This window comes from Camelus dromedarius, chromosome 11 (assembly GCF_036321535.1).
Source record: "Camelus dromedarius isolate mCamDro1 chromosome 11, mCamDro1.pat, whole genome shotgun sequence".
Classification (NCBI taxonomy): Eukaryota; Metazoa; Chordata; class Mammalia; order Artiodactyla; family Camelidae; genus Camelus; species Camelus dromedarius.
The window spans coordinates 1,468,206-1,481,427 of record NC_087446.1 but is presented as its reverse complement, the minus strand read 5'-3'; positions in this window follow the sequence as shown (position 1 = coordinate 1,481,427).

The following is a 13,222-nucleotide window of genomic DNA, read 5'->3' as shown; positions in this document are numbered from 1 at the left end:
CTCCTCTCGGGGCCTCCCTGTTGGTGGACCAGAGAGGGCTGAGCTGAGCCCCCCAGGGTCCCTGAGCAACGCAGGAATCGCCTCAAAGTACAGGAGGGGCGTGGCCTTCGCCCCTAGTCGTGGCCGTTTAGGGGCAGCTGCACGTGAGAGCGCCACTGGCTCCCTGCTCTGTCTCTCGAACTTGTCCCACAGCCACATTTAACAGCGAGGCCCTGTGGTCACCTGTTGGCCAGCATCCTTGCTCCGCGTCTTAGGAGATGAGGATGTGAACCCAGGCTGCAGGAGAGGGGGAGCTGTGGGCACCTGCCTGTGGGGCCCGGGGAGCCGTTTCCACAGTCACTGTCATTACGGCCATCAGGCACATGCTCGCGATCAGTTCCTGGACCGGCCAGTCAGGTTGTGTGGACACCGCACATGTGTGTGCGTGCCTGTGTTCAGGGTCACCATCGTGTGCTGAGCACTTTCCAAGTCAGGGGTCCGGGGAGGAGCCTCGAGGAGTCCCATGGTCACACTCAGAGGTATTGGTCCGGAGAGCGGCTGAGACGGGCTCACCCGTGAAGGCACCACCATCAAAACCTCGGCTGTCCGGGTGGACACCAGCAGCCCTGCGTCCCCAAGGCCTCTCCTGCCCGTATCCCAGGTAACATCACGCTGGCATCCGGAGGTGGTCACTTCACCGTCCTCGTTCTGAGCTGACCGCCTCCCAGAGAGGCTGGCGCCATGGGAACCGTGCGTCTCCTGAAAGCCCTTGTGGGATGTGAGGACAGGGAGACTGCCGGAGACACCAGGGCGCCGGGGTCAGGCAGGAGGCTGGGGCCGCACACGACCGTCCTGCCTGTCCGGCTGATCGCAGCCGCTGGGGCACCGTGCCTGCCGCAGAGCCGGAGACAGCGCCCGTGTGGCTGTGGAGAGGACCTGCTTCAGGGCCCGAGAAAGTTCCTGGGAAGCTGGTCCTGCTCCCTCAGGGCCCAGGGAGAGGCAAGTTGGGGTGCCGGAGGGGCCCCGTGCTGCTCCAGCCGAGGCTGAGGGAGGGGAGCGCCCGCGGGAGGGGCTGGAGGAGGCAGATGGGGATGGGGTGTGCTCAGAGGCAGAGGGCGGTGGGTGCCCCGCTGGCTGGGACGGGCGTCCAGGCTGCTCAGCACAGGCCCAGGACCCCAGGACAGCCGGAGACAGCAGCCCACACTCCCCACAGACACGTTGCCCCCACTTCCCCCCAGCACGCTTTACCCCTAACCCTGAACTTGCTGACCCTCCCACTCCCACCGAGATGAAGGCTCCGGGCACCCATTCTATGGGTGCTGCTCACACCCTGTGCCCTGCCCCCCAGGGCTGCTGCCACGTGGAAACGGGGGACTCAGCTGCCCCCAGACGCCCGGGCTCCGGCTGCGTGCAGGTGTTTGCAGGGGCCGCCTCGGTGGCGATGTCTCAGCGCCGCTCCGGGCGGGGTTCGCACCCCGAGCCCCTGGTCTGTTTCCAGAGGTCCACGTGTCCTGCCCCTCAGCCCCTGCCCCCGGGCCTCAGATGCAGGGCCTGACCACCCTCCACAGCAGCTCCCCAGCCGGGGCCGCGGCCTTGGGCGTCGCTCGGCCTGCCAAGCCCGGGGCGGCGGGCTCCGCGCTCCCACTGCCCGGGGACGCCTTGCCTCCTCCCTGTGCTGCCCGTCGAGCTTCCCGGCCGCACGTACCTTCTCCACTTAGTTGTTAGCGTCTTTCCAGGATACGCTGCGTCTTAAATATCTTTTATTTCTTCCTTCTGTGCCGGGGGTCATCGAATTACTTTAAAATAATAACCACATTTATTTTCTGCTTTTACAAATGTCACCTGATTTATTCCTTTCGCCAGAGCTGCGGGGAGGGGATCAGTCTCCTTTCTGGGTGGAGGGTGGGGGCGGGCGGCCCCTTCCTGCTGGGCGATGTCACCCTTGGCCCCCCGTGGCTCTCACTGGGAGACGACTATCCCAGAACAAAGGGAGCCTGGAAAGGGCCCCTCCAGGCCGGCTGCACCATCCAGCCCCATCCTGAAGGCGGGAGGTGAGCCTGGGGAAGGGAACAGTTGCCGTCAAGGAAAAAGTCACTGTGAGGCTCGTGAAGACTCGAGGAAGACTTTGTTGAGTCCTATTGCGGCGGGGAGGCGGGGTTCCACTCCGAGCGCAGCAGCGTGGGGATTTACCGCCCAGGAGCAGAGTGGATGGGAGGCTGGCACCGAGACATCGGGGCCAGGGGATTCTTGCCGTGGGCACGTCAGCGAAGCTGGGGCTCCCTGGAGGCTGACTGTGCAGGACTCTGGCTAAGACGGCGCGTCAGGGACGCACACAGAACCCCGCGGCCGGGCCTGGCTGAGCACAAGGACTGGGGGCCTGATAAAAATCGTTCTCGGGGAGTGTGCTGGTCGTGAACTTTCTCTGAAGGTGCAAAGGTGGCTTTTCCTCACTATCCTCCACAAAGTGACCCTCTCGTTTGAGCCCAGACTCATTTCTGGGAACACAGAAGGGAGGAAAGCTCCCGCCCCCAGGGAGACAGCCTGGCTCGTGCCCGTGGTCGCCACCGTGGCCCCGATGTGTTCGGGCAGGGTGAGGGGGGCGTCCTCGGAAGCACCTTTGGGTGAACGCTCGGTCTGATGCCCCCCAGATGTGGCAAGGCCAGTCCTTGGTCAGGGGCTGGCCGTAGCCCCTGGAGCAAAGCCCTTCCCTCCGGTCCAGGGAAGGCAGGTACACCCACCCGTGAGCGACAGGGCTGTGGTCCAGTGGGCCTGCTCAGGTCCGGGCCCTTGTGTTCCAAGGACAAGCCCAGATGCCCCTGCAGCTCGGGGGCCATGCTGTCAGGGGTTCTCAGGACCGTCCCCGAGGGGTGGATGAGGCCTCACCGAGCCGGGCAGGCAGAATGGCCTGGGCTCCCTCCTGAGAGGTGTGGGCGGGCTCTCCATGTGCCTGCTTGACCTCGTCCCCGAAAAGCCACCATGTGCGGCGTCAGCAAACACACAAGGACACATAGCCCGCTGAGAGACATTCTAACTGGGCCGAGAAGGATGAGGCCCCGTCAAGGCTGAACACATGGGGCTGGGGACTCTTGCTGACGACAGACACCAGTGGGAGCCCTGCCCCTGCCTGCGCGGCCTCCCTTCAGCCACACCACTGGGGAGAGGAGGCCAGAGTGGCCTCGGGGCTGAGGTCTCAGGAGCATGAATGCAGCAGAGTCTCCCAGAGTCCACAGCAACCAGGAGATGCTGAGGTCCACTGTGTGCGTGGGGAGGATGCCAACGTCCCCCTAGGAAATGTCCCTTGTGGCCTGGGGGTCCCGGCTCTGCACCCTCCCAACGTGGGTGCCCTGGATCAAGAGATGCCTCTGCCCTTCCCGGGACCCCGAGCCCGGGAGGACAGGGTAAAAGCCCCACTGACTCGGACAGAGGGAGGCCCAGCAGTGAGAGCTCGGAGGGCAGAGGCGGGTCCCGGCATGGGGGCACTGGACGCAGGGGCTCCACTGCCCAGGTTTTCAAGCGTTTTGCCTGCTTCCACCCGGCGCGCCCGTCAGGACCCGCGGACGCTACAGATGTGCTAGTGAAATTGATCTGGCCAAGTCATCGATCTAACTCCTAAAACGTACCCTGAGTTCCCCCCATGGAGTTGCCCGCACGTGCGAGGCCAACGGTCAAAAGTCACCGGGAGAGAATGAACTTCCGACTTTCCGATAATTAGCCTGGCTTTTCTGCTTTGGATTCATAAACTTCTCCCTAATTATGGCTGAGAGACCCTCAGTCACCGGGGAGGGAGCCAAGGCAGGAGGCACCGTCCCTCTGGGGAGACAGCCTGCCTGACAGAGGGCGTGGGAGGGGCCCCGGAGGGGCGGCAGCCGGGCACCCCGTCATCACCTGCAGACGCCCCTCCATCAGGAGGAAAGAAACGGCGGCGGCGGCAGCGACAACACGAAGCCCCCGAAGGTCACTGGCCACCGGGGTGGCCCCTTCTGGGATTCTGTGCTCGGGCTGAGAAGGGAATTTCTACACTGCTAGGCCTGCCTTTGCTCCGGGTGCCTTGGCTTCTGTATTCCATGTTCAGGGTCAAGGTTAAGGTCAAGGCTTCGGGTCGGGACGCTCTGTGGTTTGCTCAGGCCCCAGGTGGCCTCCCTGTCTGCAGCCCGCAGGGTCCACGGGCGCCGGGGGAGCCGGGCAGGTGGGCTCTGCCCCCAGGAGACAAAGCGGACTGAGGATGGAATGAGGTTTTGAGGTGAAGCTCTCGGAGGAGGGGGCAGGGCCGCCCCTCCCGCTGCCGGTCAGCGTGACCTGTGGGGGGGCCCTCCCTGCTCCCGCTCCCGGTGGGCGTGGCCTCAGGGGCCCTTCTGGAGGGGGTGTCAGGATCCGGCTGCTCGCGGCTCCAGGGAAGTGCCTGCCTGGGGGCAGAGGTGACGAGCAAAGGTCCTGGAGCAGCAGCAGAACATTGTCCTCAGACACTGAGCTGGGTGTCCGTCAACAGAGACTCAGCTGCCAGATCGAGAAGGAAATGTTTGTTTTCCAAATTAGCTTTACAGCTGCTGTTTGATCTTGGGAGGGATGTCTGTGTCTGTGTGTCTGTCTGTGCGTGTCTGTGTGTCAGTGGGGGTGTCCAGGTGTCTGTGTGGGGCCCCAGCTCTCGTTCACAGGAGGAGGGGCCCTGGGGGAGCAGGGGGTCCTCGAGGGCTCCGTGTCATACAGGTGCTCCCAGCCTGGCACAGTGTGTGGCAGAGACAAGCCCGGCGTCCCTCCGCAGGGACGTCCCCTCCACTCAGCCCCTGGGGAGCCTCTTGAGATGCCCACAGGCACGAGTCCCACAGAGCAGGAGGCTCAGGAGGGCTGCCCAGGGGCCTGGGTCACAGAGACAGCCTACAGCGGGATCGGCCCCAGAGCAGGGATGGCCGCATCCAGTATGGGTTCCAGAGAAACTGTTGTTTTTCAAAAAAGGAAAAGAAAATGTGAAGAAGGCAAAAGGTGCTATAAGGAACAGGCACACTTGGGAACCAAAGGCAGTGGCCATCGCTCCCCGAGGGGTCACCTCTGCTCCTGGCCGCTCTCCTGGGCGCCTGCAGTGGGTCTGTCCTTGACCCTCACGGCCCCTGCTGCACATCATGCACACACCCATTCATCAGCTCATTCAGCACACGCCCACCCTGCATGGGGTGAGCATGGGGGGAAGCAGCTCGGGGAACAGAGCAGGTGAGGTGCCGCCTTCGCAGGGTTCGCCTTCTGCTGCAGTGCGGTGGGAGGGCAGGGGAGCCTGCGGTTGGATGCGGGGTGGTCAGGGCAGCCCTCTCTGACCAGTGCTGTCTGGGAGGACAGGAGGAACCTGAGGGCACATCTGGGGAGAGGCATTCTTAGAGGAAGTGCAGTAGGTGCAAAGGCCCTGAGGCAGGACTGAGTGCTGTGACAGCAAGCCTTGTGGTCCCAATACCAACAACGCTTTCGAGGGCAAGTGTGTGCCACCACGTCCTTTGGGTCTGAAGTAGAAGGGACACTGTCTACCAACTTGATACGCCCAGTCTGCCCTGCATCTCCAGGGCCAGGAGGAAAGGTCCAATGAATGGGCAAAGCAATAGAGGACAGAGATGAGGCTGGAAATGCTTCCCTACATAGCAGCCCTTTTCATTTGCTCGTAACCCCCTGAGTGATCCTTCCTGGGAGATCAAAACGCCATCTGGCCTCTGGCTCCCCAGGGCAGCCAGGCATCTTGGAAACGCACCCAAACCCCGCCTCCCCCGCGTCCCTGGGGGTGGGTTCCAGAGGCAAAAACGATGTATGTGTCTGGCACATGGTGGCCAGCCGGCTGCAGACGGCAGGCGAGGGTTTTCCTAGGGCTCAGGCCCCAGGGGCTGCAGGGCCCAGATCCCCGGTCTGTGCACGTGGAGGCAGCAGAAGGGGTCTGGGGGTCTGGGGGTCAGGGTCCCGGCCCAGCCCAGCCCGGCCCAGCCGAGGAATCAGCGGGCTCCTCGGGTCCCCCCACCATTCCTTTGGATGTTGGTTTTCCAGGGTCCTTCCTTCCAGGGTAGGACCAGGGCCGCAGCTGACTTGAGCTCACTCCTCTGAACACGTGGCCCCCCTTCCCGGACACAAAGCGACACAAGGGAGCAGCTCCCACCCGGGGCCCAGTCCCGGGGCTGAGCCAAACGCAGGCGGGCGGCCGCCCGGCGGCTCGGTTTCCCCCCTTCTCACCTGCCGCTGGAACAGCAGTACGCACGCATGCGCGGAGCCGACGTGAGTCTGGGGCCCTTCCCCCCACCCCGCTGTGCTGTGTGCTCTCGCCTGGTTCCCAGTCTCGGCCTCTCCACCTGGGACTTCTCCCAGACACGGCGCCCCTGTGGTTTGGACCTGGTCATCTGTGCAGCTTGCAGGCCCGCGGAGTCCCCTGACTGATGGGCCCGTCTGACTCCCCCGCTGAGGCCTCCTGGGCACCGGCCACCGCGCAGGGATGGGGAGAAGCTGTCATTTCACCAGCAGAACATCGTGCCTCCCGGGCAGGGAATTTGCGTCCAGCCCTGCTGGCCTGGGGCGTGGCCCTGGGCTTGCTCGACCAGTGACACTGAGGGGAGTTCACACCGCCTCTGAACACACGTCTTCACAGCCATCAAGCCAGGCTGTCGGCGCCGCGCCCTCTTTCTTTCTCCTGATGCCACCTGACAGGCGAGTCCTCCAGCCGGGTGCCAGCGTGAAGGGACGAGGCAGAGGGCAGAACCCCCGCTGACGGGCCGCCCTGCGGCCGCCGGGAGGGGGAGGCGATGACCGTCTCTGTTGGACCCTCCAACGCCTGGGGCCTCCGCCCGCCGCGGTGGGACTTGTCCTGGTCTGACTGAGACAAAGGCTGGAGCGGCCTTCTTTTAGGCCTCGGGGGGTTAGGTGTTTGGGGTCCTGCTTTGCCTTCCTTTCCACTCTAGCTTTTTGAAAACCCAGTCCGCACTGCACTCGGCTTCTTTTAGTCTCCCCGCACCGCCACCAACATCTTCACCCCCTCCCCCTGCGCAGACCTCAGGACCGGGCCCTGGGTGAGGTCCAGACCTACGTGACATCCCAGGCAGGACTCCCTGTGGCCTCTCCAGGGCACGGGCCCTGGATGGCTCCCTCAGCTCCGCAGGGCACCAGTGGGACGTGTGGGACCATCCACGGCCGCCATATGCTGGGCTGCAGATGCCCAGCACGATGTGGCAGAAACAAGAGGCCCCCTCAAAGCATCATCTCCTTGCTCTGTTCAACCATTTCTGTCTCCAGAAGTTGAGTGCCAGCCTGCCCACGTGAGGACTTCAGAGAGAAGATGGCCCTCCCAGCCACCGAGAGATGGGCCCAAGCATGTCACTGACCGCGTGGTGGCCTCTGACCGTCAAGGTGGCAGTAGACCCCCGAGTGCCCAGGACCCAGGACCACTGCCCGGTGTCAGCATGCAGAGCACAGGGACCCCGGGGGTCAACCCGTGTCCTGCAGATTCAGCATCACCGCGGGCTCAGAACACAAGCTGGGCACACAGGGGCCACAGACGACCAGGACAGTGCCACCCAGACAGCGCTGGAATGCCTGAAAGTTCTGGGGGAGACAAGTCAACCTTTCCAACTAGCAAAGATATACTTTTAAAATAAGGACAAAAATAAAAAAATCTTGAAGCAAAATAAAACCTGAGACAATGCACTCTTTTAAGACTCTGACTCCAGGAAACAGGAAAGGATGAGGCAGGAAAGAAGGTGGTCCAAGGTGGACCCTGGGTGGCCCAGGAAGGAGCAAGGAGGCTCGGAGGTGGGAGGCCGGCACCAGGAGGAGGAGGAGTTTAGGCAGCTTTCCCAAGAAAGCAGTCACGCACCCGGAGTCCAACTTCGTCAGCACAAGTGCTTGAAGGCACCAAATAAAGGCAGGAGTAGATGGAGGAGGGTTTACTTCTGAAAGATGCTACTGACCAGATAAGAGCTGCAGTTTTGTGGCTTTTGTGCCCACGGCTTCTCCCAGAAACCCCCGCTGAGGCGATGAAAACACAGGCTTGGAGGGCGAGGCAGCAGGCGGCAGGGCCCGAGCACCAGGGTGGCTGGATGTGAAAGGAGGACGTCTGTGAGCGGTGAGCACAGACGGGTCCAGACCCAAGCTCTGAGCGTCAGCTCTGCCCGAGTCCCCGGCTGGCCACTAAGTGACACAGGGCCCTGGGGCAGACATGAGGCAGACGCTGTGACGGTGAGGAGAAGGCTGTGCCTTTGACCGAGGATGCCCCCAACCTGCACAGTCCGGGCTGCTGAGAAGGGAGGTGCTCAGTCTGAAGGAGGAGCACACAGTGGCCCAGGTAGTCAGAACCAGAGACCCAGGGGGTAGGCAAGCCCCCACATCTGAGTACACACTCTGCCCAAATGCAGGCGAGCCAGGTGTAGGATGCACACAGGAAGTCAGGGTCCCAAAGTAAGCAGAGTGGGAAGCCGAAAAATACCAAAACAAAGCAAGCCCAGAGACCAGGAACCCTAAGCAGAAACGACCACTGCTCTGCACGTCGGGGAGGAGGCGGATTCCACGGCCGGCAGCAAACAAGATGGTCACCAACCGTCATGGAGCCAGCAGCCCTCAGAAAAGTGACAGACATTTCAGAGGGCCCACAACACATTCCTCATGACAGCGAGCACTCCCCCAAAATGTCTCGGGCGTGCAGAGGAGCAGGAGCTGGGGTCTGTACTCGGGAAAAATCCAGGCATGTGAGCTGGATCCAAACCAGCCCTGACGCTCGCCTTACGGAGACTTCCAAGTAGCTCTCGTAAAGATGCCCAAATAATTACACGACGGTGTGGTGTTAATGAGTAAATAGGTAGAGAATTTCAACAAATGATTTAAAACATAGAACAGCTGTTCTAGAGGTGAAAAATAGGGTATCAGAAAGTGGAGAACGTGCGAATGAATGCATGTATGCACACGCGTGGCTGAAGCATCATGCTGGGCACTGGAAATGGACGCAACGTTGCAAACTGACTAGGCTTCAGTAAAATAAAGAAAGAAAGAAGAAAGAAAAGAAACTGAAAACCTGACCAGGCGGGCCCAACGGCAGCTTGTGGCCAGCAGGGGAAAGAACCGGCGAGCATGAAGACAGACCCATAAAAAGGACCCGCTCTGCAAGAACAGGCAGACGCGGCTGGGGGGAGGCGTAAAGGCTTCAGTGACCCTCTGGGACACTGCTAAACGGTCCAGCACAGGTGGAGGTCACTCCCTGGAATAAGAGGAGGGAAATGTGGTGTAGAAACAGCGTTTGTAGAAATAGTGGCCAAGATCCCTGCAGTCTGGTGAAAACGTTCAGGTACAGACTGATCAGATCAACAACCCAGAGGAGAACAGACACAAGAAACCGTGACGCGGCGCACGGTCGCCTCACCTCTGAAAGACAAAAAGACAACGGGACATCCTTGCAAATGAGGAAGTGGCCCGTTTCGCAGAGGGAGCAGCGACACCAGGCAGCAGGGAGGCCAGACACTGCGAGACGCATCTGAAGGGTTGGGGGTGGGGGGCGGGGGCGAGTCTATCAACCAAAGAGTCTTCCAGAAAAGCTATTCAGCCAGACAGACTGTGGAATCAAGACCCTCCCAGTAAAACAAAGCTGAGAAGGTCCCCTGCCAGGAGCAGTGCCCGGTGAGGGGGGCTAAAGAATTGTATAAACACAACAAATAAATCACTACATAAATACAAACACACACTGTGAGAAACGCTAAAGAATTGCAGAAATACAAATGCAAAATGCTGAAGAATTACAGAAATACAAACAAAGAATTATATAAACACACACAGACACACACGAACTACACGTAATTTCCTAATTTCTGTCGAGCACGCCTGGCTGAAGCGGGCCTGAGAACGCTGCATTGCTAGCTTTGTCAGGTTGCCTCTCTCTGTACAAAGGCACACGGCCCAAAAGATGGTGGTGCAGACAGAAAATATTCTGTCGTAAGATTCTTGTTTCTGTTTCAGGAATCACTTAATATCAACCTTAAATTGACTGTGATAAGATTATAGAATCCTTGGCACAATCACTAGAAAATAATGCAGAGCGATCTCCCCTAGAAAGCGAGGCTGGGAGCTAGAATGGTGTGTTAGCAACGTTTGATGATCCCGGAGGAAGACAGGAAGGAAACACAAGATGAGGCCACAGAAGAGAGAGGAGGAGAGGAGGTGACACCAAAATCTGGGCAGGTCAGCAGGCACGTTAGACACAGGCAAAGCTGGCGGTGACGAAGGGGCCAGGCAGCGAGAACACGCAGGCGCGCGCGCAGACTGAGCGCAGCCCAGGCGCGCAGGGCAGAGCGGACAGCGCGCCGCGCCACGCCGACGGCAGGCTTGGGGATCCCGGGGTGGCCGTGTTGGCGGCGTTAGAGGACACGGCCTCTCTGACAAGGAATAGTGCGACGGACACGAGGAGCCGTTGGTCATGATGAAGTGCTGATATGGCGGGCAAGCGGGGCAGAGTCGTGCGTGCACCCGTGCCCAGAAACAGGGACAGAGCACAGGGAACAAGGCCGACTGGGCCGACAGGAAGCCAGACACGGTAACCGCTAGAGATGGAGAGGCCACCACCCCGCCGCCAGGAACGCAGAGAAAATCAGGAACTACGCGGACGACCTGCCGACACTTCACTGCATTTCCAGAACATTCTGCCGCCCAAGGGTGGACCCTAGAGGTGCTGGAACGCAAGGTGGGCTGTGTGCGTCTCTTTTCTTAAATTGCCAAATCCTGTTCCCAAGTGGCTGTGCCGTCTGGTCCGCCTTTAGTAAGCTCAGCCGTTCTGCTAGAACTAGCTTCACACACGTTCTTCTCAAGACGCACAGAAGGAGAACCAAGACAGACCAACGCCAGGCAAAAAGCACGTCTCAAACCTTCAAGGAGGGAAAAGCGCACCGTCCATGCTCCCCGACCGCAGCAGAATTGAATTAGAGACCAAACAGAAAGTGATATTGGGGGAGTTCCCAAATATTTCAAAATACTTGTTTAAAATCCGTGAGGTAGGGAAAGAAGAGAACTGTACACTTTACACATTTTAATTAAATTAAACTTGACTTATTTTGACTTGAATGAGCATGAAACCACACGGCAGAGAGGATCCGGTCGGCGGCGCCAGCGCCGTCGCTGTAGGAGCTGACACTAGGCCGGCAGCGGGTCTGGCGCAGCTGACGGAAGCGACCACCTCAAGCTGCCAGAGAAAGGAGCGGGGGAAGCTCAGCGTGAGGAGGAGGGAGGGAGGAAGACGGGGAAGAGCAGGCGCCAGCGACACAGCAGGTGGATGCGTGAAAGAAGGCAGTGAAACCCAAAGCTCGGTTTTTTAAAAAATGCTTTCCAGAGCGCAGACCGACCCGCAAGCAGCGTGGGGCTCCCCTCGGCGGCCCCGCCTCTTCTGCTGCGCTGGTCTGGGCTCTTGTCCACCGAGGTCCCCCTCCTGCTTTGGGCTTCCCCGACTGCTGAGACGGAGCGTTTACATGTTTCATCGCAGATCCTCTCCGTTGCTAACGCAAACCTTTACAGCTGCGACTCCCCCTCCAGGCGTCGGTTTGCTGCGCTGCACAGGTTTTGAACTGCTGTCTTTTCATTCCTGTCCTGTGCAAAATATTCCTGTACTTTCCTTGGCTCCTTCTTCTCGGCCCATGAATTGCTCAGACATGTGCTGTTTAATTTCTAAATATTGCAGATTCTGTAGATATTTTAGTGTCATCGATGCCTCAATTAGTCGCGTCATGGCCAGAGAAAGCGCTCCGCGGGATGGAGTCCTTTTAAGCTGACTGAGGCTAAGAGCTGCGTGGCCCAGCGCGTGACCAACGCGGTGAATGTGCCATTGTCGTTTGAAATAAACGTTATTTTGTAAATGTCGCACTGGTGCTTTGTAAATATCAACTGTTTTAAGAACCATATGTCTAAACACACACTTTCTAATTCCTGTGTGTCTCATTCCACCAAAAATCTTGTTTGAATTTGGATGAGAATTGCACTGAATTGATGGATCAATGTGGGAAAACTGACGTTTTCAAGGGACCGACACTTTACATAAGAGAACATGACAGATCCGTTTACTTAGATTCTCTAATTATCCTTCACAATCGTTGTATTATTTTTTCCGTAACAGATTTTTATTCACTAAGGGTTTCTTCCTTTCATTTTCATACAGAGCAACTTGGAGAAACTTATTATTTTGAATAATATGTCTGTTGATAGCACAAAATTGCTTGGCAATGATGTCATTTTCCCCTTTTATAATCTTTATATCTTTTGTTATTTTTCTTGTCTTATGCCACCAAATTGGAGCACCTGTAATTTGTTCCAGATTTCAGAGAGACCGTGTCTAGAAGTCTTATCCTGACATATGAGGTTTGCTGTCAATTTTTATACATAATCTGTGTGTGGTTAAGGCAGAACTCTCCTATTCACAGTTTTTTTCAGAGCATTTATCAGGAGTGGAGGTAAAGGTTTTTAAACGCACTATCTTGCCTCTTCGCTAATAATTGCACACTTGTTAAGTGGTGAATTACACACATGGCATTAACGCATCCTTTACTCCTAAGAAAACCCAGTTTGGTTATGAGTAATCTTTACTGGATCACTGCATTTGCATTGTTAATATTTTGATTGATTTTTTAAATCTATGCTCACAATCATACTGACCTACGCTTCTCTTATACTGTCCTTGACCGGCGTGGGATGGAGCTAATACCTCACAAAATGAGTTCTTACATTTTTTATTGTCTGGAAAATTCTGTATGCGGTGGGAATGATCCGTGCATTGACTGTTTGGTTGAAGCTGCCTGTAAAACTGTCTGTGCCTCTTTCGAAATTGAAGCTGTAGTGCGGACGGACGGACTTTCTTTAATGGTTATGGGTCTGTTTGGGCTTGCTGTTTCCTTTTGGGTCATTTTGGGGGAAGCTGGATTTCTCCAGGCACTTTTCAAGTTTGCTTAAGTTTGCACACTTACCGGGATGGACTTGTTTCCAGAGTTCTCTCATCTCCAATGCCGTCACTGAAGTGTATCACGCATTCAGGGTTGCAGGTGAACAGTCTGAAGGGCAGTACAAATGGAGCTCTCGCCCCTCCCGCCCCGCGTCCGGTCAGAGCCCGGCAGCCCTGAGGGAACCCCCACCGCCCCACCCAGTCTTTTCTTCTCACACGCTTTCCCCGGAGTGACCACCCCCCTGCCTCTGTGACAGTCACTCTCCTGCACTGCTTAAGAGTGAACAGCTTGGGAGTGCGTCCACACATTACATCGCTGGGCTTTAAACCTTT